The 27,386-nt window shown below is 40.8% G+C and overlaps 1 long non-coding RNA gene across 1 annotated transcript in view; it reads right to left on the minus strand.

Annotated features, from left to right (window-relative positions):
* Window positions 1–832: 832 nt before the first annotated feature.
* LOC144584410 (uncharacterized) overlaps window positions 833–27,386 on the minus strand; it is a 31,379-nt gene continuing 4,825 nt past the window's right edge. The window contains exon 2 of the long non-coding RNA XR_013538634.1: window positions 833–25,991. This is a non-coding gene — a long non-coding RNA (uncharacterized LOC144584410). The remainder of the gene's footprint in view (window positions 25,992–27,386) is intronic.

Below are 27,386 nucleotides of genomic sequence, written 5' to 3' on the forward strand. Positions count from 1 at the left end.
CAATGCAAAGTAATCCTCATGCCTGTTTATCAACAAGTAGGAATGGTAGCACAAGAGGGTATTCTGTACACTATCAGTGTTTCAGCCCCTGAAGACTGGATTCATTCCAAATAAAAATAGTGGGTGGGGCCAATTGTTCTCTTTCAAGATATGCAAGTTTTTTTTGCAATTTACTTGATCTGTTTTAAAGCTGGAGACATTTAAGGTTGCTTATTTCTGCTTTGGGGACATAAAACATTTTTTTTTTAATTTAAAAAATAATAACTTGAAAACCTGTTGCCTAAACTTCCCCAAATAGTAGACTGTCGATACATCTGTGATAAAACTGGTGCTGATCCAAAGTTCAATTTCATGGTGTGTGTGTGTGTGTGTGTGTGTGTGTTACCCTCATTTTAGATTGCCGTGTAGAATGTTGATTTGCTCTGCCAACACAATAACATCACTATATTCTCATGCCATGATAATAACAGCAACATTTTAAAGTCTTTCAGTGGAACTTCAGAATTTGCATTTAAATTGTGTGAATTATCTGGGTTCATTTTGGTAATTTGCTGCTGTGACTAGGGCATCCTCCATTTCTCTACTCTACAGTGTCATCCTTAATACTATTATTCAAACACTTCTTACATCATTAGAGAAATGTATTCTGCTAATAGCTTCATGTGATTTAGCTGTCAATCACAAGCGTGAGAAAAGACAAGATCCATCTGCAACAGTTTGCACAGCAAGGAGCTATCAAGTTTATGAACTTCCCACTGGGCGGTCAACACTGCATTATTCCACATAGCCTTTGGCTTTCAAAACTGGCTGGCTTTTTTAAAACGTACTTTAAAAAAAAACTACATCAGTTTGGGAGCCCTGGTAGGCAGAGGCGAGATTAAGAAGTGCTTTTAATAAATACAGACACAAATGTGACTATGTCTACGAATTTTGTTTAAAAGCGAATTGTAGTAAAAATTGTACTAAAAGACGGAACAGACGAAAGATAGAATGTAGAAGCTGAATGGAACCGATTTACAAGCAAACACATTCAAAATTATCACTTACCAACATTGGCTGGATTAATGCTCCCCATCCTGAAAATGCCAGGATACAACTTGTAACATTCCACAAGCAAAGCATTTGATTTGACAGACATTGAACTAAAGCCCTTCCTTTACTTATTAAAGAGGAATTCTCATGCTAGCTATGATGGCCACATGATGACACTGCTGGATCACGACTGCTGTGTTATATTTTGCTTGCATCGTATTTCTGTTTTTTAAAAAAGTATCTCTCTTTCTCTGTCCCAAACATTCCTGAAATTAGAGATTGCCATGGAAAAGTACATTTGACCAGCTTTGAAGCCCTCAGCTCGCATCTCTAATGTAGAGTCAAGTGATAATATTTACAGTTGTTGTCTTTCATGAGACATATATTGTCTAACGCTTAAAGAAATGGGGAGGGGAGATACGAAAAGGCATTAAAAACTTCTTTCTGTGCTTCCTTAATTGAGAAGGTGAGGATTTCCCAGTGGGACATAATGACATCCATGAAATAAAAACAAATATCAAGCCAAAAAAAAAAAAGAGGTGACATAGCTTACCCCTGCAACTGTACGGTGGCCTGGCTTCATTATTTCAATTCATGGACTGACAGAACAAGACTTAATAACACAATAAAAAGCAGAAACAGGGTTGGGGGTGGAGTGGGGGGAAATCACAGAAAAGCTTGAGTGTCACCCATGCGCGAAACATTGGTTTAAATCCATGTGAAAACCAGAAACACATAAGATTGCAATTTAATCTTTTTATTTGAAATATAAATATTGTTACTATCAAGCTTGACAGTATAGAAAATGTGTGCCCTGCAGCCTCCTGACAAAACAAAATTTATATTTAAAACTTCCTGGAATAATGCCTTTCATATGTAGGGTTTTGTCACACTGCAGTAACTCTAAACTTACCTTATGGTCCTGTACCTTTAATTATTTTATGCCTAGAAGACACATTTTAAATAGAAGTGGCGGGTTACAAGCGTTTTGACAGCTGTGGATGATTAAAATACTGACAACATGCACTATATAAAATTCCCTGAGGTTTTGAGCTGGGTATTCCTTGGAAAGTTAGATATTAGAATCCAAAAAGTATATGTTTTAAACCACTGGCATGAAATGTTTAGACCGCACGGAGGGGTGAATTCCACCACCCCTGCTCTCCTTTTTCCTTGTAAACCTTTTGGAAAACAAACTCCGAGAGGCGTACTTGAAAAACTGGTCAACAAACACAAATTTACTCGTGCAATCTGGTTTTTAAAGAAGTGCATCATCTTTTTGTATCCAACCATTTTAGATCATTATAAGCGATGGGCTGTGGAGGGAGCTGCGGGTTTAAGTACACATATTTAACCGTTTTTTTTGGTTCCTCTTTCCTTTTGAAAAACTGGCGATTGGATGCTTTGACCATTTCTGTGTCCAAGTCTACTTTGTCCAATGAAATTCTGATTTCATTCCAATAGGAGTAAAGTAACCTTCTACCCCACTGCTAGATCTGTTACTTCAGCATGGTCCTAGTTGTCTTGATTCATAGTAGTTGCCTTCTCCTTTTATAGATTGTGCATAGTGAATTTAACAAGCTCTCCAGGGTCCTATGAAATGGCACAATGGATCAGATTCAGGATCTCTTTAGAATGAATTGGGGTAAATCCCATTTTAGTCCCAACTGCACATAACAATGAATGGGCTTATCTATACTGTGGACTACCAGGTCTCATTAATTCCAATGGATACACTCTTAAGATGCAGATTTTATTTATTTTCCTCACTGGTTTTTACAGTGAGCACTAGTCAGAAGCTCAAAACGAAGGCGTGTAGACAGCTGTGCTCCCTTGTGCCTTGGCCGAGGTGTCAGAGCACAGCAGTTCCATTTAGCTATCATGGATAATAGAAGTGGATCAATGCATCACTCAAGGCATCTAATCCTTGGATATAGTCCGTCCTTTCATTAAGCCATGTAAACTAATGTCGGCCTTCACAAATAGCATGATTTCCATAAGTTAATTACTTCTTTTGTGAAATTGCGCTTTCTCAGTCAAAAATTATCTGCAACAATCTCATTGGAGGACTCCAAGTTTGCAAATGGCTCACAATTTTGTAGTGAAACCCTTTCTGTCCACGCAAAAAGCCCCAATGTCAATTTCAGCACCATGCTAGGCACCAAAGTTAGAAAAACTGCTTTGACTTGAGTTTGAGAGTAAGAATGTGAACCTCTCAGTCTCTTACTCCCAACAGGAATCTTAAAAAACCAAAAACAACAGATCACTCTTTGCTCTTCATGGTGAGACGTCTCTGCACGAGTCCCCATTCCACAAAATATCATAGGAAATCTCACAAGTTTCCTCCAAAACATTGGTGTCATTTTTTAAAAAAATTGGAAGAAACACCAAGCAGCATAAAATTAATAAAAGTCCAGCACAGAGTGTTACCTTTCCTGGGCAGGATTCAACCAGAAAGTACAATAGCTGTGCAACATTCCTTAGCAGAATGACGTCTTCCCTGCATAAGATTTTACCGCAAAAACCATTAAGTCTCAGAGAACGTGGCAGCTCTCTGCACAGAGCAGCTTAAAAAAGGAGAGATGGATTGATTGATTGATTGATTGATTGATTGATTGATTGATTGATTGATTGATTGATTGATTGATTGATTGATCGATTGATCGATTGATTGATCGATCGATCGATCGATCGATTGATTGATTGATTAACTGATTGATTGATTAACTGATTGATTGATTTGGCCAGTGTGCTTCTGAATGGTTATCGGTTATCAGTCCAATTCTGTGTTAATATTATCATTTGTTCAATTGTGTTAAAACTTACAATAATATAACTTTTTTTAAAAATGCATCCATTTTCAATCCTTCTGTCAGCCACTTTAGAGTGCCAACATTGGGAGAAATGTAGGATATGAGGCACTAAAATTAAAAAAGTAAATAGGATATGGTTTAGTCTCTAATATTGTCTCCTTTCGACATCTATTATAATTGCAGCCACCAGAATCTTGCAGTCATTTTACATTTGTGTAAAGGAAATAGCAGAAGTCCTGGCATCAGATCACATCTGATTAATAAGATCAATCCCGTGACCAGGAACACAACCAGCAGCTTTTTAATGGATAACAATTTGCCACATGATTTTCCTTACACAAGTATAAATTCACTATAGAATTCCAGCTATTCGTTTTTCCTTGCCTTCTCCCAAGTCACCTCCTTGGGGATCAAAACAACAACAAAAAAAGGGAGTGCAGTGAATTTCAATCTAACCTAGCAGGATTCTCCATAAGTGTCACTGCTTTGAAAAGAAATGACTTTCATTTAACACTAGATACCATGAACTAGTATCATACTATGGACATAGTTCAATGACACGTATCTGTGGTACATTTCTGTTGAATTTTCTCACCTAGTCCGTGACTTTTCTCGTTAGCACAAAATCGCTCTTCAATTTTTCTTCCAAAGATCATTTCAATTTGAGACATTCCCAAGAGTTTGTACAGCGCATCAGAAATAATGTAATTCATTTCAGCTTAATGAACAGCCATCTAATTTTGATTGTAGCGGCTGTATAGCAGGTTTAACCATACTGTGATATTAACACCCGTAATAAAGAACGAGAAATGTGTTTCTTTCTTCATCCTGCAAATGCAAGTTATTGAAGCTGGAGTTAATTGCATCAACAGGAGCCAAGAACAGTTGAAGTAGTTGATTAGAAAAGTACAAGGGCATAATAGGGATTTATCAAGAGGAGTTCCTATTTAAGTTGGCTAGCTTACAAAAATACATGTTTTAATTTCTTTCAGTTTTTAAACACAAGACGGATTTGTTTATTTCTTTGGAGAATGAGGGAGAAGAAGGTTTGCTATTTTTCTTGCCTCTGAAATACCAAATTCCACACCCACCCCCCTTCCAATCTCAAGCAGCAGGAAGTACTTACAGGAAAAATGGATTCTTGGTGCTTCACTTTTATTTTTGCTTCCTAGGGACAAAAATAAAATAAAATAATAGAAAGTACAGTAAATCTCACTAAACACATTGGGGATGTATTTTTCAAAAATATTTAATGGAGTATTAAACAATTTTTATGATAGATAGCATGGTACGTGGTAGTGTTGGCTATAGAGATCTGAGAATTATAATCCAGCAAAATAACTTTTCCATCTTTTATCATTCACAAATGTCTCAAACATTTGGTTCGATGTCTAAATCAGGAGTTGGGAACATTTGAGAATCTCACCTGGACATGGAGAGGAACAGCAATTATATAAATGGTTTTTCTGTCATGAGATCATGAACCAATTGTGCAACGGACTGCATGAAGCACATAGGGAGGAAACATCTTGTGTGATGAGCCTTGTGGAGGTGGAAATTCTGACCTTACTACTTACTATCAAAGGAGTAGTAAGTACAGGAGAAAGTCGCATGGGTGGTTTCTATGCTTGCAAGCTTTGAGGGTCTAGTCTCTGATGCCAGAGATTCTGATCTAGGTTTTTCTCTCAACTTTGTAGGATCTATCCAAACTACTGACCCATATCCCCAAAACAGGTTTAGCACCTTGAGCCTTAAAAGTTTGGGCTAAAACCAAAATTGATGTATGGCTCCATTGAGCCTCTGACTTCCATTGCTTTCAAGTGTACTCTGACAGTTGTTACAGTCTTATTCTCTCCAAACTCGAAGTGATCTTAGAGTAAGAAGAAGGAAGGAAGGGAGTCTAAAAGTAGCAATCTAAACATAGATCTAGAAAGGATGAGGAAAACACATTCTGGAACATTTAGGTTTTTTATTTGACTACTCCACCTTCCTTTAGTTTACTTGATGTCCATATTAGTGCTGTTCTCCAGCAACTATAAATATAAGAGATAGCATGTGTTTCATGGCGACATCTTTATACAGATGCTTAGTTTCTAGTATATGAAATACTTTGTGAACAAGTCATGACTTCTTTTATTAAACAATTTAATTGGGGCAAATCTCAGTTTTGCAACTGATTTTGTGCTTCCTTGCAGTCAGGGTTGAACTTACATGCTGACATCCTGGTTTTTCCTTCTCATCATTTGTTGGAAAGGTTGTTAAGTATTAATATTCTCATGTCCCAATTATGAAAAAAAGAAGAAAGAGATTTTTTTTTAGAAAAAAAGTGCAACTGGCAGGATAAATCACAGAATAATGCAATAGTATGTACTTTCTCAATATTAATTGACTTTCTAAAAGCAACTTAACACTGTAACATGTGTACCAATGAATGGCTGAAGATCTGATTGTTGAAGGTATGAGCATGTGGAATCATAATGAATCACTGGGAATATAATGAATTTCCTAACTCAGTTTTTGCCTTGAATGTAGCAAAGTATAATGTTTGGTGTTGTTTTTCCTTCCTTCTTTTTCAATTGTGTACACTTGTTCACAACAATTCCTTCCATCTCCTTAATTGTTTTATTTCTAGATATTACTATTTTTCTTTCATTTTTCCTTAAAGCATTCCACATTTTCTTAAGGCACCCTGCATAACCAGGGATCACATGAGAGGCCCTCACTTTCACGAAGCCAACATGATCAGTAAAATCAAATGAAATCTAATAAAGAGAAGGTAATGGTTCTTTATTGTTCACACAGGCCAGCCACTACTCATAGATCATTACAAGAATAATCAAACAGTTCCTTAATCTGTAATTTCCAAATTCCATGTAGCATAATTTCTAGACATCATTTTGCAGAGGAATCATTAAAAAAAAACTGTGTTTTCTTTTTCCCCCTCTATACTTTCCAAGTAAAGCTATCCTCTCCAGAAATGTTAGTAACCCCATGCAATGTGGCATTTCTTCTTGAAAAGATGGCTGTGGAACTTCTAAGAAGTCTTGCAAAATCTTCTGGAGGATTTCTCAGGATCTGTATCAACCTGTATGACAAATCTCACTGCATGAGGAAATCATGAATTGCTTCCTGGTTTCTTTCCGGCAAAACAATGGTATGAGAGTCACGTCCCTAGTTGTTTCTAATATGAACGGACCTGATGATTAAAATCAACACGGGAGGTATTGCTGCATGGCTCAGATAGTTTAGAACGGTTATCTATTTGGTCTATAGCTCACATAATCCTTAACTAGTATGGGTACTGAGATTTGTTGTGGAACTTTGATACTGAAAGTGACGTTGCCAATAGCCCATCAGGAAGCACAACTGATAGAATTCCTGAAAAATCCAATTTTTCCACTGCATTCTAAGGCCATTTGATTCCACAACCAGAGAAAGATGTGTGCTGCCTGGTAGAGAGTGAGGAGAACACATTTCATCGCTTGCATGATTGGTTGTTGTTTAGTCGTTTAGTCGTGTCCGACTCTTCGTGACCCCATGGACCAGAGCACTCCAGGTCCTCCTGTCTTCCACTGCCTCCCGGAGTTGGGTCAAAGTCATGTTGGTCGCTTCAATGACACTGTCCAATCATCTCATCCTCTGTCGTCCCCTTCTCCTCTTGCCTTCACACTTTCCCAACATCAGGGTCTTTTCCAGGGAGTCTTCTTCTATGATTGCCACTGTGCAATTACTTAAGCCAAAACTATTGTAACCTATGGTATCTATTTTAATGTCAATCCAATACTAATATTAATCCAAACTGCAACAAGAACTTTTATAAGTGTTTGATCTACCAAGTCGGTGAAAATCAAGTAAGGACGGTGGTGCTGTTGTCTTCTGACAAGCTGGAAGACAGGACGGTCTGGTGTGCTCTGGTCCATGGGGTCACGAAGAGTCGGACACGACTAAACGACTAAACAACAACAAAATTCCATCCAAAGATCTATGACAAGCTCATTATACGATCATGGCACCATGTCTGCATGCATGGCCATGTCTTTGCCTGAATTTATAAATCTGGAAGGAAAGTATTTTTAGCCACAGTTGGCTGCCACAAATCCCTGGAAGTGTTTCTTCCTCTGGATGCAACAAATTCCGTTTGTGATTTTAGACTCCAGGGCCAGTGTTTCAATAATGCGTACATTACGAACTGCTAGAACTGGCAAGGTGCATCTGTATTGTCTGTTCCAGGGAAGGATTTAGTTGCCCCATTTAGAATGAATAGATGTAGAAATCGAATCCAGCATGGAAAATGAAGGAAGTTCATAGGAAGGGTAACATTTATGGGAGACTGAACTTTTTTAGTATGCTACTAGCATGGAGATGCAGTTTTCTTTAAATATATACATACCTGAGCTCAACTGGTGTGTAGTAAGCCTTCTAGTTGCGCTGGCCACATGACCACGGAAACTGTCTTCAGACAAACACTGGCTCTACGGCTTGGAAACAGGGATGAGCACCACGCCCTAGAGTTGCACACAACTATATATATATATGGGCAAGGAATGTGTGAAATATATATAATGGATATATATTTCACGCACACACACACATAAAAAAAACATGGGTGTATAATTAAATAAGATGTATAAAGAAGACAAACAGACGGAGAGACAGACGGACGGACAGATGGATGGATTGGACATGAGATTTCTTCTCTCTGCTGTAGCTTAGGAGGGCTAGGCAGTAGTACCATGTACAAGAGCATACAATCAAGATCCCCAATAAAGCCGAAGAACTTGGGAATAGATAGGCAGAATTTGCTGGCTCTGTCCAACCAATCCTGTTCTCTCGTAGCATTAGATGTTCCCCTGAGCAATGAATGTATGCTTTGGTTAAGTAATCTGAGCTATGCCTTCCGTGGTGATGGAACGAATGAACAAAGATGATGCCCGGGTTGGTGGCTGGAGCCATGGAGCCCATAGCCCATATGTTCCTGTCTTACAAGTTTTACAAGCAGGCAAGGGAAACCATGGCTTGATTCCCTACCGGATCCAACTCAGATCTTTCAAAAGTATCTTGACACAGGAGCAGCCCTGTATGAGCCTAATGACCAATCGTAAGCCTGAAAGCGCTATTGATGATAGAGTGTTCAGTTATGTAATGATCGTATTGGGTTTCTTTTTCTTTTTCTTCTTTTGGGGGCTTCTGTTATTACAAGTAGATCAATAAAAATTTGTTGTTGATGATGGTGTTGTCATTGTTGCTGATTTGTTTGACTCCTGTCGGGAGAGGCTTGACATTTCTGCTTTGTCTTTTTAGTGCTCACCACAGAGCAAAGCCATGCTTACCCTGACGAGCATGGAAATAAGTATGGTGAGCCCTGTGTAGATTACCGTATTTTTCGCACCATAAGACGCACTTTTTCCCCACAAAACGGGGGTGGAAAGTCTGTGCGTCTTATGGAGCGAAGAAAACATTATATTTTCCTCTTTTCTTCTCCTAAAAAATTGGTGCGTCTTATGAAAAGGTGCATCTTATGGAGCGAAAAATACGGTAATTAGATAAATATCCCTATCAAAAAGCTTTGTTTCCTACTGGTCAGTCTCCACATATTGTATTCTACGGCGTCTGCTTTTGTTTAAAATAAAGAATCTTGCCTCTTCCCCGGGCTACCTCCAAGAAAGCCACCTGATCCCAATTTAACTGGTATCTGATTGAAATATGTGTGCAGGAAGGAAAACAATCCATTATTCATGAGACCAAAACAATGGGTGATATAACAGCACAGTTCATGAACCCGACTCCTTTACAGCCTGGCTTATCTCCTGTATACATTTATAAGGACATTCACATCTTTTAAACAACTGACACATTTATGGCCCAAAAGAGGGACGGGAACCCCTGACAAGCACAGCTTTTGGGTGGAAGGAACTTTTCCCTTGCTGTACTAAGTGGCTAGTCCTAATGACATAGTTTCTCACCGGGAGGAAATGTCCTTGGTTAAGGCAGGATTTCAAGATTCAACATTCTTGCACACATTAGACTTTTAATCTTGGGTCGATGAGACTTCTGAAGAGGTGGAAGTTAAAACCTCTTCAGTTTGAATAAAGCATTTGGACTCTTTTTTTTCTCGACAGCCTTTCTACTGGAGATCTCCAGTAAGATTAAATAAAGCACCAATGCTAACTTTGCATTGAAGATGTTAAGAATATTTGCTAAACTCTTTGCTCTTAAAATTGTAGGCTATGTCAATTTGACCAAATTCCTTGATGAGTAATTTTCAAGATTCCTTCCTGAGAACGAGAGAAGCAGGACTGTTTTTTTTCTTCTTCTCCTCAATCAAGTTTCTGCATTTGGCAACAACTGTCTCTGTGCAAAACCAGTGTCCTTTCATGCACGAACCACAGAGCAAAAGGCAGTTTGCCCAAAAATTGCAGAAAATCCCTCTGATGCTTTTAATCCTTAAAAGTCAACACAACAAGCAGCACTCGCCAGCTTGGGCCGGTCACATTATTTTAATTAAAATGTTATTTCTTCCGTTTGCTTAATTTGCACCAGAAGTATCATGTTGTTCTTGTTGAGAGCCTCTTAGGATACCTCACTCTCTGGCAGGGCAAGGCAAATAATTGTGTGGTTTCTTCTCTTCCTATGCAAGAATAAGACAAGTGACAAATTACATCCCTATTCTGGAGTGTTGGAACTGATAGATTCTTGGTCAGCAACCACACTGACATCCAACAATGCTTGGATTCAACAGCAGTCCTAGGTCCAAAAGAGATGGAATACAACCACAAGTCTCCTTTCACAATGATCTGTTCAAACACATACCCAAGAATTTGCACGCTCCCACAAGGAGAATCCCCTTCACGGATTGCTGCCTTGTCATGGCGAAGGGGCTTGAGTAATTCAGAGAAGCTATGGGCTATGCCATGCAGGTCATAAAGGAGAGTTCTGACTCGACACAATCCACCTGGAGCAGGAACTGGCAAGCCACTCCAGTATCTTTGCCAAGAAAACTCCATGGACAGAAACAAAAGGCTAACAGATATGACACTGGAAGATGGGCCCCTCAGGTTGGCAGGCGTCCAACATGCTAACTGAGGAAGAGCAGAGGACAAGTACGAGTAGCTCCAGAGCTAATGAAGTGGTTGAGCCAAAGCCGAAAGGACGTTCAGATGTAGACGTGCCTGGAAGTGAAAGGAAAGTTTGATGCTGCAAAGAAAAATACTGCATAGGAACCTGGAATGTAAGATCTATGAACCTTGGGAAGCTGGATGTGGTCAAACAGGTGATGGCAAGAATAAACATTGACATTCTGGGAGTCAGTGAACTAAAATGGGCAGAAATGGTTGAATTCAATTCAGACGATTATCATATCTACTATTGTGGACAAGAATCCCACAGAAGAAATGGAGCAGCCCTCATAGTCATCAAAAGGGTGGTAAAAGCTGTTTTGGGATACAATCTCAAAAATGATAGAATGATTTCAATACGAATCCAAGGCAGACCTTTCAATATCACAGTAATCCAAGTTTATGCACCAATCAAAAAGCAGAGACATCACCTTCCTGACAAAGGTCCTCATAGTCAAAGCTATGGTTTTTCCAGTAGTGATATGTGGAAGTGAGAACTGGACCATAAAAAAGGCTGACCGCTGAAGAATTGATGCTTTTGAATTGTGGTGCTGAAGGAGACTCTTGAGAGCCCCTTGGACTGCAAGGAGAACAAACCCATCCTTTCTGAAGGAAATCAACCCTGAGTGCTCACTGGAAGGACAGATCTTGAAGCTGAGGCTCCAATACTTTGGCCATCTCAGGAGAAGAGAAGACTCCCTGGAAAAGACCTTGATGTCAGGAAAGTGTGAAGGCAAGAGGAGAAGAGGAAGACAGAGGACAAGATGGTTGGACAATGTTATTGAAGCTACCAACATGAATTTGACCCAACTCCAGGAGGCAGTGGAAGACAGGAGGGCCTGGCATGCTCTGGTCCATGGGGTCACGAAGAGTCGGACACGACCAAACGACTAAACGACAACAACAACAAGGAGAACTTGGAAATGTCACCTTTTTGGATTAGAACTCTCAGAATCCCCACCAGCCTAGCATATGTGGGGATTCTGGAAACTGTGATCTTAAAAAAACAACAACAATTTTTTAAAGGAACATTTTCAAGCTCTAGCTTCCATGACTGTTTTCAGGTTTCTCCTATGCAAGTTCTGAAATGAAGTGGCAGAGCATCCATCTCATAGACATTCCTCTTTTTCATGATAGAAATGGAGATACACATGTGTACATCTGTTTCAGCTCATCCTATTTCTAACCTGTTGACCCTTAAGTCCGTTTCACCTCTTTTCTCCATCCTGAACATGCTATCTGTTCCCTCCCAACTTGGATCCACTACTCTCTGTCTCCAGACATCCAAAGGTCTACTTCTGGCCCAAACCAAGAATCACAAATGTTCTTTTTGTGGGAGTACAACTGCCAGTGACCATACAAGTTGTGGTCTTTTGGGAACTGTAATTCCAAAATGGAGCACTTCCAATTTCTAGCCCTGAGCTGTCCCATAACAACCTCCCAAATCATGCTGAACTCATCTGTTTATAGGTTTCATATTTTCCTAAAAGAGGCTGCATTACAGATTTGGTAACAAACTAGGCTGTCCCCCACCACGACTCTCCTCTGCTTTTAATATTTAAACTGCAAAGTAATATATAATTTGAATGCCTCTCTGGAAGCTTGTGCAGTAAAGGAACTTTTACCCAGTCCAAAAAAAAGGTATATACTTTGTAATATTATTATACTTGGTGAAAATAATTATTTATGATGCTGGTTTTACCTGCTGTTGATTCCACAGGGACAGGAATGGCCAGCTCACTGGACTATTCCCCTCCTTGCATCTCCTTTATACGTTATGATGATGATTTATAAATACAATACAGAATCTTGAGCTTCCATGAAGAATGCACTGACGTTTTAGGGCTGCAAAGGATGAGGACCTGGGCCAGTATCAGTTTTATGTCACTTGACATCCTGTAATTGCCTTACAGTTTGGCAGAAAGGGTGCTTTTTGCCCCCTTTTCATGAGGAGTGCTCTTTCCTTGATGATAAATGGCTTTCTTGGCAAATGAAGCATGGACAATATCCTTCTCCCTCTCATATACTCTCTGTTTTCCTTCCTCTCTGCTCCCTGTTTTCTATCTGGGTATGGCTGTCATTCAGAGTTATAATTCTCAAATTAGGGCTACTTGCATCCACATTACCAGTCAATGCCAGCTGCATCATGTAGGAGACTGCAGATGTGCTAAGCAAGGGATTCATGTATGTTTGCATGATATCTGGCTCTAGAGTAGAAAAGTGAGGAGCATTCACAAACTTTTCTGGGTGATTTTGAGAGTCTCATCAAGATGAGACTTCCCAAAGCACATAACTTAAAAGAGACAAGAGATGTTTGCTGGTGGCTGCATGTAGAATCATGACTTTAGAATTTTGTGGGCTACAAATCCCATAATTCTTCATTCTCCAAGCTCTAAATGACAGACATCTTAAAGGTAAAGTTTCCCCTTGACATTTAGTCCAGTCGTGTCCAACTCTAGGGCATGATGCTCATCCCCGTTTCCAAGCCGTAGAGCCAGCGTTTGTCCAAAGACAGTTTCCATGGTCATGTGGCCAGCGTGACTAGACATGGAACACCGTGACCTTCCCACCGAGGTGGTACCTATTTATCAACTCGCATTTTTACATGCTTTCGAACTGCTAGGTTGGCAGGAGGCAGGCATCTTACAGACACCTAAATGAGGCTCATGTGCGAGAAAAACTGGAAGGCTTTGAGACTTAGCCAGGCCTAGCTCTCCCTAGCTTTCTGTTCAGAAAGAAATATCCCAGCTAGCACTAGGGCAGGAACACGAAGGTTGGGTAGAGCTAGGCCTAGCTAAGCCTCACAGTTTCCTAGCTGAGGCCCTTCTTCCAGGTGAGCCACATTTAGGTGTCCATAAGGTATCTGTCCATCAGGTAGAATTCTCAGCATGGACAGTTATGGGCCATGCAGTCTGTGAGTCCAAAAATCCCATTCCTAGTCACTGTCTTGGATATGTTGCCATGGAGCAAGAAGAAATTGGTCACCCTAGCCTCAGACCATATGGTGAGATGGTTTGCATGGTATTCACCATCCTGTTTCCTGACAGAAGTGGAGAAACTGTCCAATCTTTCTTTCTCTCCTGTGGTTGAGGAGGTGGGGCCCACCCATAGCGGTTGGAGGTCAAGATGGCTAAACAGTAGCTTCTGCAGCCCCTCTATATCTTCTGAAAAAAACATACAGGGAGGACACCGGGTGAGAAAACTACACTGAATCTCTCTTGCTAGTTGTGTCAGTATATCATCTTTCCAGCACCCAACACACACGTTTTACTGAGACAAACATTTCCTAAAGAAACATTCTAACCAAACGTTGCTTGGCTGAGTTCCTCCTCTTCTATTCCAGCAACCTCTGTTTCGTCCAACTGTCTCCAGGCGGGAGACAGTTTATTTGACAAATTGAGGAGGCTGAAAACTAAGACATCATTGCTGCAGCCCTCCCAGAAGTGACTGCTTTTTTACTTACATCTTTTCCCTCCTCCTTTTGGTTTCAGGGGACATGGGGTCACTGTAACTTAATAGCTTACGAATTCATTTCCCAAAATCCTAGCCTTCGTAAAGCTTGCTTGGATTATTTTTAATTTGGTCAATTTGTAACAAGTATTTAGGCCATCTCCTCCACAATATTTTATGCTAAATCCTATTCAATTCTGCATGTACGGCGGCGAGCTTTATTGCTCCGCAAACATTTCATCTACTCTCCCATAATTTATATCTGAATGGGTTTATTATAGGCGGAGCATTTCATTCATTGTGCCATTAATTCTGAAACACGCTGCCTGTTTTCAGTATGGTTGCTCGACCGTTATGCGCTTTCAGTACAATTGAATTTTTTGAGTTTATAAAACAGTTTATGAATATGTAATGCAAATTATATTAACAAGGCAAGAGTGCTCTTTGTTTCTTTTATGGGCACTTCCAGTCAATGACTAGTTAAGAGAACAGGCGCAGTAAAGTATCACGCTCCACTTCTAGGATTTATTAAACCAAGCCGTATTGTATGGCTTTGTTCCTATTCTTTCTCAAAAGCACAATTCTTCCACTCTAGGCAAAACAACACTTATGATTGCTCATGGGTCTTGTCACCAGACTTTCAGCTGACAATGATTTACAGAGCCATAACTGGAATTTCCAGCATCCGGGCAATGGTATCATCTGACGCTTACTCAACCCTAAGGCATGGGCATGAGACACCCCCCGCCCCACCGCCAAGAACAAAAAGAGCAAAATGTGATGCCCCTCAAAAGAATGAGAATATTTCTTCTTTCAAAGAAAAAGTTGGGGATGGGCTGTGAGGTATTTCCGTTTATTCGCCTAATACCAGTTGATTAACCTTTAGAATTTGGTGCCCTTTGAATTTCAATATACAGTGGTGCCTCGCTTGATGACGTTAATTTGTTCCAGCAAAATCGCTGTAGAGCAAAATCGTTGTAAAACAAAATTTAAAAACCCAATGAAAGGCATTAAAAACGGTTAATGCATTCCAATGGGCGAAATACCTAATCGTCCGGTGAAGATCTTTCATAGGGCGGCCATTTTTCGGTGCGAAAAATCAGTCCTAAAAACAGCGAGGGGCCATTTTGTACAGCGGTGGCCATTTTGAAACCCAACAATCAGCTGTTGGAAAATCGTCATAAAGCGAAAAATCAGTTCCCAAAGCAGGGAACCGATCATCACTAAGTGAAAAAGCCCCATTCAATCACCATTTTGCAATCGCAAAAGCGATCGCAAAAACATCGTCGTGAAGCGGATTTGTCATTATACAGGGTAATCGTTAAGCAGGGCACCACTGTACATCAAGTTGCATTGGTAGGGGGGGTGTTTTTGGGTGGGCTCTACTTCAGTGTAGTAGCAAGTAGGATGTAGCAGAGAGAGTGATGGACTAGATCTCAGGAGGCCTGGTTCAAATCCCCACTTGGTCATGCAAACTCATGGATAGAGTGGCAGTGGCAAAATCACTCCTTAAATATCACACCTACCTTTAAAGCCTTCTCGGGTTTGTATGAGTCAGTTCTGGCTTGATGGCACACATCAACAACAGTAAACTTCAGTTCAGGAAGTATAGTATCTGGAAGTTGAGTCATGGCAACTAGACTTCTTTCTTATTAGGTTGAAACGTTTGGATACTCTTCTTCAGTCTGAGAGATGGCAGGAGACTCCACATTGGCTTCACTTCCCCCTGGTCTGAATAGACTCGTTAGAAGGACAAAGGACTGTGGGGGTAAGGGATAATCCCACTTCTGCAGTCCTTCTCCACCCATTGTCATGAAGTGCGTTTTTCACTCATCCCCCGTCCTTTGTCCATCTAACAAGCTTATTCGAACCAGGGGAAAGTGAAACCAGCATGGAGGACATATCCGGGATCTCCTCCCAACTGTCCTCAGACTGAAGAAGCTACTTGGATGAGTAGCCAAACATTTCAACCTAATAAGAAAGACGTCCAGATGCCATGACTCAACTTCCAGATAACCTCACCTGGAGGACTGAAAATCTTCATAGATATATACCACTATACAATGTTTGGAACACTTCAGTATAGGGAAGTAAACCTCACATAAAAAGAGTATAAAACAATGTATGGGTGAGTGAAGCTTAAGAAAATTATGTTTCTCTCTTCACATGCAGTATGTAGCAGACTGTGATTGCCCAGTTACATGGAGACAGTATAATTATCTCATTTTATTTTGGTTGTTGTGGGTTTTTCGGGCTCTTTGGCCATGTTCTGAAGGTTGTTCTTCCTAACGTTTCGCCAGTCTCTGTGGCCGGCATCTTCAGAGGACAGGAGTAGCACTCCGTGCTCTGGTGCAGTTTGTTTGGGAGTTGAATATTTATAGCTGTGGGATCAGCTTTTGTCCTTTTCAGGAAATGGGTGATTATGGTGATCAGTGTGTTTTTGTTGTGGGTGTATTGTTGTGGGTGTATATCACTTTATTTTCTTTTTATATGTCATTCACTTCCTGACACTGAAGCAGGACCCATCTAAAAGCACACACACACACACAAGCAACATAGTGTACATTATTAGGGCTGCCACCACAGCCAGGCATCTGAGATTTTACCATAGGGCACTAATATTTAAAGTGTGACGGAATCTAAAGGTTCATGCATGCCACCCCTGGCAAGAACATATTGCTGCGACTGTCACATATAGTTGAACAGAAGGTTGGGGCAGGACTTGGGTGTCGACATGGGTGGTAGAACCAGAAGCTGGAGATGGCAGGGTTGGTCACCTGCCACCATTATGGAGTACCCAGTCTTTGTTCTTCTTTCTCTCTGCCTTTAGTGCCTTTCACCTGCTGTCTCTGAGCTAGGAAAGAGATCACACTCCATTTCCTAGATCAGCCATGATTCTGAAAAAGGCTCAAATGGAAGACTGACCTACCAGGTATTAGAATAAGGCCTTCATACATTAATGATTCATGTCAGGAGAGGATATTCATGCCATGTTGAAGCCAAGTGTTGGGTGGAACGTGATCTCACTCTAAATCATGTTTGCCTCCTCCTGGTGTAAACATTTCTTTTTCAATGCAACGAAAATTTCCTTTTCTTGGCAGCAGCGAACACTAACACTCTTGTGCAACTGGACTCTGTGCTCTGTGATTTATACACAAAGGGTCATTTCCAATTGCTTTGGTTTACCACATTTACCTTGCTAAACCTCCCAGATGGATTTCCTAATGCAGTTTACCTGCTAAGGCACATTCTAAATCTTCGGTCTTGGCATGAAAGTGCATCAAGATGTTATTAAAAGCACCACGGTTCCATTTAATGTTTTGGCTTGCTGGGCACCAAGCGAATGCTTGCTGGCAGTGGAATAGCATCGAAGACATGTTTGTTTCTTAGTACCAGTAAGAGAAGGTGAAACGCCTTTCTGGCAACATATGGGCTATTTATCTAAGGGAGGGAAAACCCGACTACGGGACGATGGAGAAGCTAATGTCAATACTTAAAAGCTGAAAGTACTTCCTACTAATGGGAAGTTTGTAAGCAGAATGATACGGAAGTGGTGACAGGTTTCAAAATGCCAGTTTATATGGCTATTGTTGTGTACTAACTGGGGCTGGCCCTACCATTAGACAGGGTGACATGGTAGCTTCAGGCAGCAGATTTTTGGCATGATGAAAAAGAAATTGTTCATTCTTTAAATCTAGATGATGGCCCCCTGTAGTATTATCCATTGCATCCACTGGACCTAGCTTGTTCATTTAAGTTATCTGCATTCAATACAGCTATTCTAGAAAGGGATGGACAATTAGCTCCACCTGTTTTACTGCCAGGAATGGGGAGAAGGACTTGTGATATATTATGTCCTATCTGTGAAACAGACATGGCTGGATTTGGGTACTAGGTACCTTGATTCGGATAATTATGAGCGTAGTAATGATGTGTTCCAATACCTTCTGCTTTGATTCCGTCAAAATTATTTCTTACAGAGACAAACCTATTCACTTCAAGCAAATTTGTAGCCCTTCTGCATTCATTCTATCCAAATATATTAAAGTATTTATACAAACATTTAAAAACAGTTGGCTTTCTCTTTTTTTTCCACTGTGCCTGCCTGTGTTTCACACTGGGTAGGTGGCCAACTTGACACGCAAAACACAGTCAGATACTCTACCCCCCCCACTCCCCTGGGGTGGTGAAACTGTAAGTATTATTTCATTATTCAACAAAACTTTCTATTGAATGAATGTGAGTAAATTGTATGGTTCCTGAACAGGAAGGAAAGGATGAAGGAAAGAAACCAGGGGGAGCTTTGCCTGCACATTGGAGGCCGAGCCATAGTTGATGGCACTGAACTTCATCTACCACCCTAGGTCAGAGTCTATTTTCCCCATATTCATGTTTGCCTCATTATATGGACCTATACAAATACACAAACCTAGTCATCAAACAAACTGGGAAGATCATGCTCAGAAACCATTTGGAATCTAAACTGAAGTAGAGGTTCTGGGCAGGTCCAAAATGAAGTAAGGAAGCCTGAGGTTGCACTCAAATCCATTTGTAGGTGGTTTAAAAAGCTTAATTAAAAACAAAATACCAATGGGTGCCAGCAAGTTTCACTTGGAAAACAAAAGTAAACCTGCATCAGAATCAGAAGGCCCAAAGCAAAGGGAGATTGAAAGCTCAAGCATCTATCCAAGGCCAGTCCTTCCTGAAAACCAAATCATTGAGTCCCTGGGAAAGTTCAGAACAATCTGGAAGTCGAGGCTGATGACTCCAGTTTTGCAGGGGCATCTATTCTAGAGTTTAGTAGGGGAGCTATCCATGGTGCTGAATTATCTCTCTGAAACAGACTAAAGCCAGAGTGGACAGCTCAGTGGTTTTGAATGGGCAATAAAAGCCATTAACTGTACAAAGGACCTGCTCCTCCTTTGTTGATGCCAATTACCACATTGGCATGCATTTTTGGACTCTCTTTTAACAGTGGGGGTGGTAGGGGTAAGTGGATACAGGGAGTACTATGGATGAACACCTGCTGATCCAAAAGTACTCTGATGTCACAGTTGACTCCTCTGTAGCTTTAGCAGGAACATAGCTGACTGGCTTGCACATTCTCCTTGTCACATCTACAGCCAGACCAGATGGTGCAGCTGATGGGGGCAGCTTCAGGCAGCAGACCCTCTGTGATCCATTGGCAATCAGAAGATTGAAGAGCTGATAGCAAGCTGCCATCTGAGCAAAATGCCTCATCTCACTTCATGATAGGGCCAACCTTGTTCATTTTTTGTGGGGGGCGGAAGTCTCTTGTCCTCATGACAATGATCTTCTCATTTAATCTTTTGCACTGTCTGTCTCTTCTACTCCTCACAGCATCCCCATATTCACTTAATCCATAAGCATCATTTCTACACTATAAGCACTATTAGGGACATACTGTACATGCATCTTCAAATGTAAGTTGGAACACTAATTCTACCTCCAACATACATCTGAAGGTGTATGTACAGTATGTCCCTAAAATACATGGAGATCTTAGAAAAGTTTTTTTAATACATTTCCCCAGACTATTCATCCAACATGACCATTCTGTTTGAGGAATTCTGGGAGTTGTAGTCCAAACATTTTTAGTCTTTGAGACACTGGATATGTATGCATTGACTCATGCATACATGAGAAAGCCTCTGCTGACTTCTTACAATGATCAATGGAAATTCAGATGCTCTTATTGCCCATTCTTCTCTCAAATTCATGGAAGGATGCCTCTATTGTTACTAAGCCATTGAGCTATTCTGCATCTTTATGATATCCCTCAAAAGACAAATTTTATATTAAATTTAGCAGTGACCTTAAATGAAATGTTAGATAGGGAACTTTATATTTAAAATAAAATTTTATGAAATGGGCTACAGGGGACCTTAAGGCTCAACTAAGCTTTTACACTTTTATGCAGAGCGTAATCACCTTGTTCATTATTGTGACTATATGGCTCTTATTAAACAGTTTATTAGGCTATAGCATGCACATTTCCCTCAACCTTAGCCTTTCAAAACCCTGGATACATAAGACAAAAGTGTTTCACAAACACATTTAACATCTTGGGTACTTTTAAGGTGCTGGAATTGATGTAGTGCACTGATTCCAACTGTGGGTAAGCCAGGTGTTCTTGGGCTCAGATCCCAGGAACTAAGTTTATTTTTTATTTTTTTAAATGCCAAATATTCCTAGAGTGATAGTAATTTGGGGAGAACTTTGTCACAAGGTACATAAGAAATTCCCAACCCTGCTAATATTCACATTTTTGTCTCTCTTCTTTTTTTTCTTTTTCTTTTAGTGGTTGCAGTGGTTTATTTGAGCAGTCGTCTTCTGAAGAGACCCTTTTATTCTTCCTGAATGTCCCAGGTATTGCATGATATTTCTGTCCTTTACCAAAGATATACTTGGCTACAGAAGATTAACCTATGATCCTCACTTTATATATTTGCCTCTGTGACTGGTGGAAAGCAAGACTCCAGGACCATCCCCTCCCTCCTTCGGCCGTAATGTTTCCCCCTCCCTCCTCCATATTTCCTTATTGCTCCTAAGTCTTTCCAAAGAAAGGAGGCCTGTAAATCTTTGCAAAGTTCCCATGATTAGTTTCTTTTGGAGCAGCGCCAGAGGATAAGTCTGGTTCCAATACCGTTTTAGCATGCAGCTTCAATCAAAAATTCATTTATTAATCCTTCCCACTGAGCCTAGATTAAACGGCTTTGGTGTTGCAACAAGCAACCTGGTGCCCCTTGATATATACTCCCTTCCCCCAATCAAAACCACTCATCCCAAATTAGAGCTTGGAAAGATTCCAGCCTTTTTTTTATTTGGAATACAACTCCCAGAATCCCCAAAGCAGCCTGCTGGGAGTTGTCACCCCCCCCAAAAAAAAGAGCATTTCCCACCTCTAGCAAACGGAAGGTAGGATACTCTGTCAAATTCCCTGTACATGGATTTCATTTTGGTGTCCAACAGCTTACGGTGTTTACATTTCAAAGAAAAGGCTTTTCCAGATCCACTTGCTCCCTGCAGTCCTCTCTCTCTCTCTCTCTCTCTCTCTCTCTCTCTCTCTCTCTCTCTCTCTCTCTCTGCTTGTAGAAAAAAGTCTGGAAATGCTTGGGAAATACTATTTTGGGAATTGACACATGAGGCTGCAGAGGGATGAGAACAAGCAGAAATCTCTTTCCCTGCTTATAGGAATGGGTGATCCATATCTGCAGAACTAAAAATCAACACCCATCAGTTTTCCTGGTCTCTGTGATCAGCTGAATGACAGGCTCCTCTGCAGCCTACATACAAAGAGCCACTGAATTCAGTATGATTGGCTTTGGAGTAAATGGCCAGAATCCTAGTGGGAAGTTATTCCAGAGAAACTGGAGCTGTTGCAAAATGTGGCTAATTAATGAGGTGCCGGTTTCATGTCTGGTCATATGCCAGGTCCGCTAGCGCACGTCGCCATGGCAGACCTCCATTGCCTTCCCCCTCCAGAAGCAGCACGAGACACAAGAAGCACACACTCGCTTGGGTGGTGGGGTGGGGAACCATCCATAAAAGGATACTTCTCCATGTGTTCAGCATCTTTCCTAGGCTTTCGTTCCCTTAGCAGCTGTGCAGCGCTCTCAGGGAATTGTTGGCTGCCTCAGGGAGGAGATCGGAAGGATGACATTGTGGGGTGCATCGGCACTACCTGAGGTTTGAAATCGTTCAGGATCATCTAGGATCCTCAGCCTGGCCATAGCAGGACTTATTGTTAAAGAAAAATAATAATTCATTTAATTTGCATTAATTTAATTTATGTATATTAATTAGTGGTTTCAAATTATTAAGGAGAGTGGTTGGGGAGCTACTTGTGGGCCCCCGGGACTTTGTACCCTGTCTCGGGGGGCAGTGCCTTGGGGGGCTACTGAGTGGGTTCCCCCCCAATATAGGATAATAATAATAAATACATTTAAAAAAAAAAAAGAATTAAAGGAGCAGTCAAGGGCAAGATTCATCAGGATTGTTTTTATTGGAGGGGTGATTTCAGTGTTAAATATTTAGGATAGAGGAAATAAATAAAATGTGACGAGCAATTGGTGGGAAGTTGTTAATTTTTGTTTAATTACTAGTAGGTTGCACACTGATTGATAGATCCTCTTATATAGAGGGTTTTTTACCTCACTCTGGTGGGGTCAGTAGTGCATTTAATATTGTGTTAGCTGGAGGGGGGCCTGCCGCCTAAGAAAGGACAGGGTTTGAGCAAAGGAAAACAGCTTGCAAAACAAGATTGGAGGTTATGGCAGCATTTTTTAGGTAGTTTCAATGGTGTGTCATTTTGGAGAACGGAGTTAAATTTGAGGAGTGAATTCCAGGTCCAGACAGATTCAGTGGGGTCCTTGGGATTTGGTATATATTTCCAGGATCATTGGTGTATCCGCACCTGGCCAGATGATTGGCACACTCTTGGCTTAACTAGGGACCTGGCATTTCTAGAGGTTTTCCCAAAATGTCAGGAATCTAAAATACAAACGTGATTTCGGTAATAATTTTGCGGTCTATTATTTAGATATATTAGTAGACATGAAAGAGACAAAAGTGTTAATATATATATTTCTGTATCCCTAGTTCTGTCATCCCAACAAAAATTACTCAAAAGTAATTTTCACTTGATCAAAGTGTTTTCAAAGTTTACTTAGCATTATAGTCTTAGAAAACCACTTTAGACTCGTCATTCTATAGCAGAATGTTAGAGTTCTTATAGGGTCAGTCATTTAGTGGGGATACAACTGGGAGTGATCTTTCTGTTATTATTATTAAATTAAAGGGAATGAAAATGTGATTAGTTCTTAAAGGCAGCTGATAGAAGTTTTGCAGACATCTTATTGTACCTGCAAAGATCTTCCTCTACCAGAATATCCAGCATCTTTTGAGACAAACTGTCATTCTTATTTCATTTAGTAACACTTGTTTGCATTTAATTATAATGCATAAGAGGAAGGGGGGACCACAAGAGCATATTTAAACATGAGAACGGGGAAGATTTTAAATTTTAATAGAAAAATTGTAGATCATAAATATTATGACTACGAGGGAAAATGAGCCGCAGCTTGATCGCACAACGAGCGTAGCAATTAGATGTGATTGTTGGATTTGGTTTCGATGTGCGGTGTGTGTGAAGGTAAATACACTGAATGCTAATGGTTTTATAATAGTCTTATTAATTCACACAAACAGTTAAGGTTTCAAGAGAAACTCTGCGCCTTTAGAGTAATTTATGCCTTCCACTTCGGCAGAATTCCACTTGAATGAATAGGAACGCCATCCGTTTTGCACAAACGTTCTCCGAGGAGGAGAGTGCGCTAAGAATGAAGCAACGGCAAGACTCCCTACTGCTTTATTCATAATGGATCAGACCCATTCATTCCTTATTAATTTAATGGAGTACAACTGAGCAGCCGAGCAGTCTCAGCTTATGAGTGTTTCACAAATGGGGCTTTTTGCCTGTAATCGCTTAATCCTACTGGCTAGGACTCATAAATTGAATAAAGGAGCGAACTAGGTTTTAATTAAGTCTCAGGAATGAGCTCGCCTGAAAAAGATACCGCAGCCTCTTAAGAACGCAGTCATGAGAGAGTGTTTGTACACAGAGCTGGTCAAACTGGAGTTAGAGGGTTAGGAGGTAAGGGGATGTAGCCCTATCTCAGAGGGAGGGAGGACCGACTGGGAGGGCTTTTTCCCTCTCTTTAATTAAAAAAGCGTTTTCCATTCTCATTAATGGAAAGCCTCCTATAACAGATGCAGAGCACCAGATATGGGGGAGGGAGGGAGGGAGGTAAGAATTTGCTTGCTTTCTATGAGGCTTTGTGACTGCCATTGCTTTTAACGGTTGTGAAAACAAAACTATTTTTTACAAAAGTTTGATCACTTCTATTTTTTTTTGACTTATATACCGCCTCATAGCGCTACAAGCTCTCTCCGGGCGGTTTTACAATTTAATTATACAGGCTACACATTGCCCCCCCCCCAGCAAGCTGGGTACTCATTTTACCCACCTCGGAAGGATGGAAGGCTGAGTCAACCTTGAGCCGGCTACCTGGGATTTGAACCCCAGGTCGTGAGCACAGTTTTAACAGCTGCGCCACAAGGCCCATGGAGGAGGGTGGTTATTCTATAGATGATTCCATGGAGGCACAAAAAGAGATAATGTTTCTGGTGCAGTGTCTATATTTATGTCTTATACATAGGGAATCCTGGGAGTTGCCGTTCCCAAAACACCAATCTGCCAGTCTCTGTCTTCTACTTTTCATTTGTCCCAAAATGGTGCTTGAAAAAGGCATTGACACCATTAACTGTTAACATCTTCAGGCAGTCAAAGTATCGTCTGAAATAGAGTTGGATGTTGGAAGAGGAGAGGCGTTAATTGCTCAGATATTGTCAGGTCGTGATGGTCATGAGTTTCTAGAGCAATGGCTGCATTAGAAGAAACAGTACCTTAGCTGTACTGATGTTTATGCTTCAACACAGAAACAGGAAAATTGTGTTGGACTACAGCTCTCAAAATCCCATGGGCCTGACCACTGCTATGCTGCCTATGGGCTTCTGGGAAATGTGGTCCAAAAAACAAACAAAGCACACCCCACAAAGTTTCCTGTCTCTTCTTCAAAATTAGCAAGTAGCAATACCAGTGGCTAGCATCCTGTTATGCAGCTCCACCTGCATAATGGTGATAATGTCATCATAACCTTCACATCTCATTGAATTGAAGCCTTTATTTGGGGATTTCAGGGTGCACACAACTTTGTCACATTGTGTATGAGTTGTGTGCACCCTGCAATTGCCTTTAATGAGCAGCAATTTGCCATGGATGATGACATAATCACAGTTGGGAATGCAGAGTTGTTCAACAGGATCTCTCTCTCTCTCTCTCTCTCTCTCTCTCTCAAAATGATGTTCTGAATGGGGGAATTTTGCTTTGCTTCAGGAACCAATTCTTTGCAAAATGACGTTTTTTGAACAGCTGATCGACGGTTTCAAAATGGCCACTGGGTGATTAAAATGGCTCCCTGCTGTGTTTAGGGACTGATTCCTCGCTATACAGGCAGTGAAAATGGCCGCTGTATGGAGGATCTTCGCTGGACTGTGACTTTTTACCCCATTGGAACGCATTGAACAGGTTTCAGTGTGTTTCAATGGGGTTTTTATTTTCGCTTTACGATGTTTTCACTTAACAGCGATTTTCCTGGAACGGATTATCGTTGTTAAGCGAGGCATCACTGTATAGTATTAGGTTCACCTTGGACTCCTGCAAAAGAAAAGGGATAAGCCACTCTCATTCCTGCTCTCATTTCTGCTCACACACAAACACTAAAAGGACACCATGATGAAATAACGACATGACAGCATTGTTGGATTTGGAAATATTTGAAGTTGGTAGAGAGCTGTCAACTGACAATACTTTGAGTGGCCAATGGACCAGCATGCCAACTGTAGCTTGATTTAAGTTTTCCTGGAGTTGCAGGCAAGGCATCTGTGTCTGTCACTGCCGATTTCCTTTCTTCACAACATCCACAGAGGACTCCGAATCCTTAACAAAGAAACAAGCAAGCAAACGAGTAAATAAATAAATAAATGAGAAATAGATGAGCAGCATTTCTTATCAGAAGGGAGACGGGTGCTTGTCTATACATCCATTTGCTATCTGCTGACACATTTTCAGAGCAGATTTGTATCGCTTTGTGCCAAATCTTATTGTTTCTTAAAGCTCTGTGCATTTATTCAAAGGCTTTCTGGCTCCATACAGGGAGGGTTACACTTAAATAAGCCACTTCAGGCTTATTTCCTAGCAAGTCATTGGAAATAAATAGGTAGTCCCAAGACTAATCTGCAAAAGCTGAAATGCTCAACACCATGGTGGTTCTGATAAGTTTGGCTAAATGTATCTAGGGATGCATGCTGTTTACAGCAGATGTGATATATGTTTCCTGGGCTACAGGTGTGTATTCTTGTTTTTCTCCTAGCTTCTACAAACAGTTAAACCCATCCTCTCCCTGAAGCCTTTGCATTGGGAGGGGAACATTCAGTAGACCCGGAAGCCATTTTTATAGCCATTGTCTCATTCATTGTGGCCAAGGATAAGCACATTTCGAATTTGTTGGATCCATATTGTTCCCCTCCCCTGATAATCGTGAAATGCACCTACTGGAATGCGGTGCAAAATTTAGCCAGAGATTAGAAAAGTTACTTCTCTGGACTACAAAAAGAACTCTGGAAGAAAGGCAACCTATAAACCAACCCAACCCAACCCAACCCAACCCAACCCAACCAACCCAACCCAACCCAACCCAACCCACCCACCCACCCACCCACCCACCCACCCACCCACCAACCAACCAACCAACCAACCAACCAACCAACCAACCAACCAACCAACCAACCAACCAACCAACCAACCAACCAACCAACCAACAAATAAACAATCTCAAACAGTTACCCTCTCCATGTCTCAATTTAGAATGAAACAATTCTGTGCTCAGGAAATGGTTTTGAATACCAGGCCTGAATGGAATCCACGGTCCATCCACACATAAAAATGCAGCTCATTGTCTTCAAACGTGCTTGATCTGAGCAGTATAATTTAAGGAAAGGGGCTCTTTCTGTTGGTGCTTTCAAACACCTGGAAATCAGAAGTCTTTGCAGATCTACTTTGCAGATGGTCCAGAATTCTACCTTTCAATCTGACCCCAGTAGCTTTGGACTCCTCCTAAACATGCCCCTCTGTTGCTATATGACTTTGAACCGTGTTCCTCTCATACTTTGTGGTCACATCACATATATTCCAGGAGGTGTGTCCCAACACATTTTTGGTTTGCTGAGTCATTTCCCTCCAATTCCATAAGGGCTAGAGGTTCTTGTTGAGACTGTTTGACAGAAGATAAACAATGAACCAACACAAACGTATGGAATTAAAAATAAAATTAAC

The sequence above is a fragment of the Pogona vitticeps genome, chromosome 10 (genome assembly GCF_051106095.1).
Source record: "Pogona vitticeps strain Pit_001003342236 chromosome 10, PviZW2.1, whole genome shotgun sequence".
Lineage (NCBI taxonomy): Eukaryota > Metazoa > Chordata > Lepidosauria > Squamata > Agamidae > Pogona > Pogona vitticeps.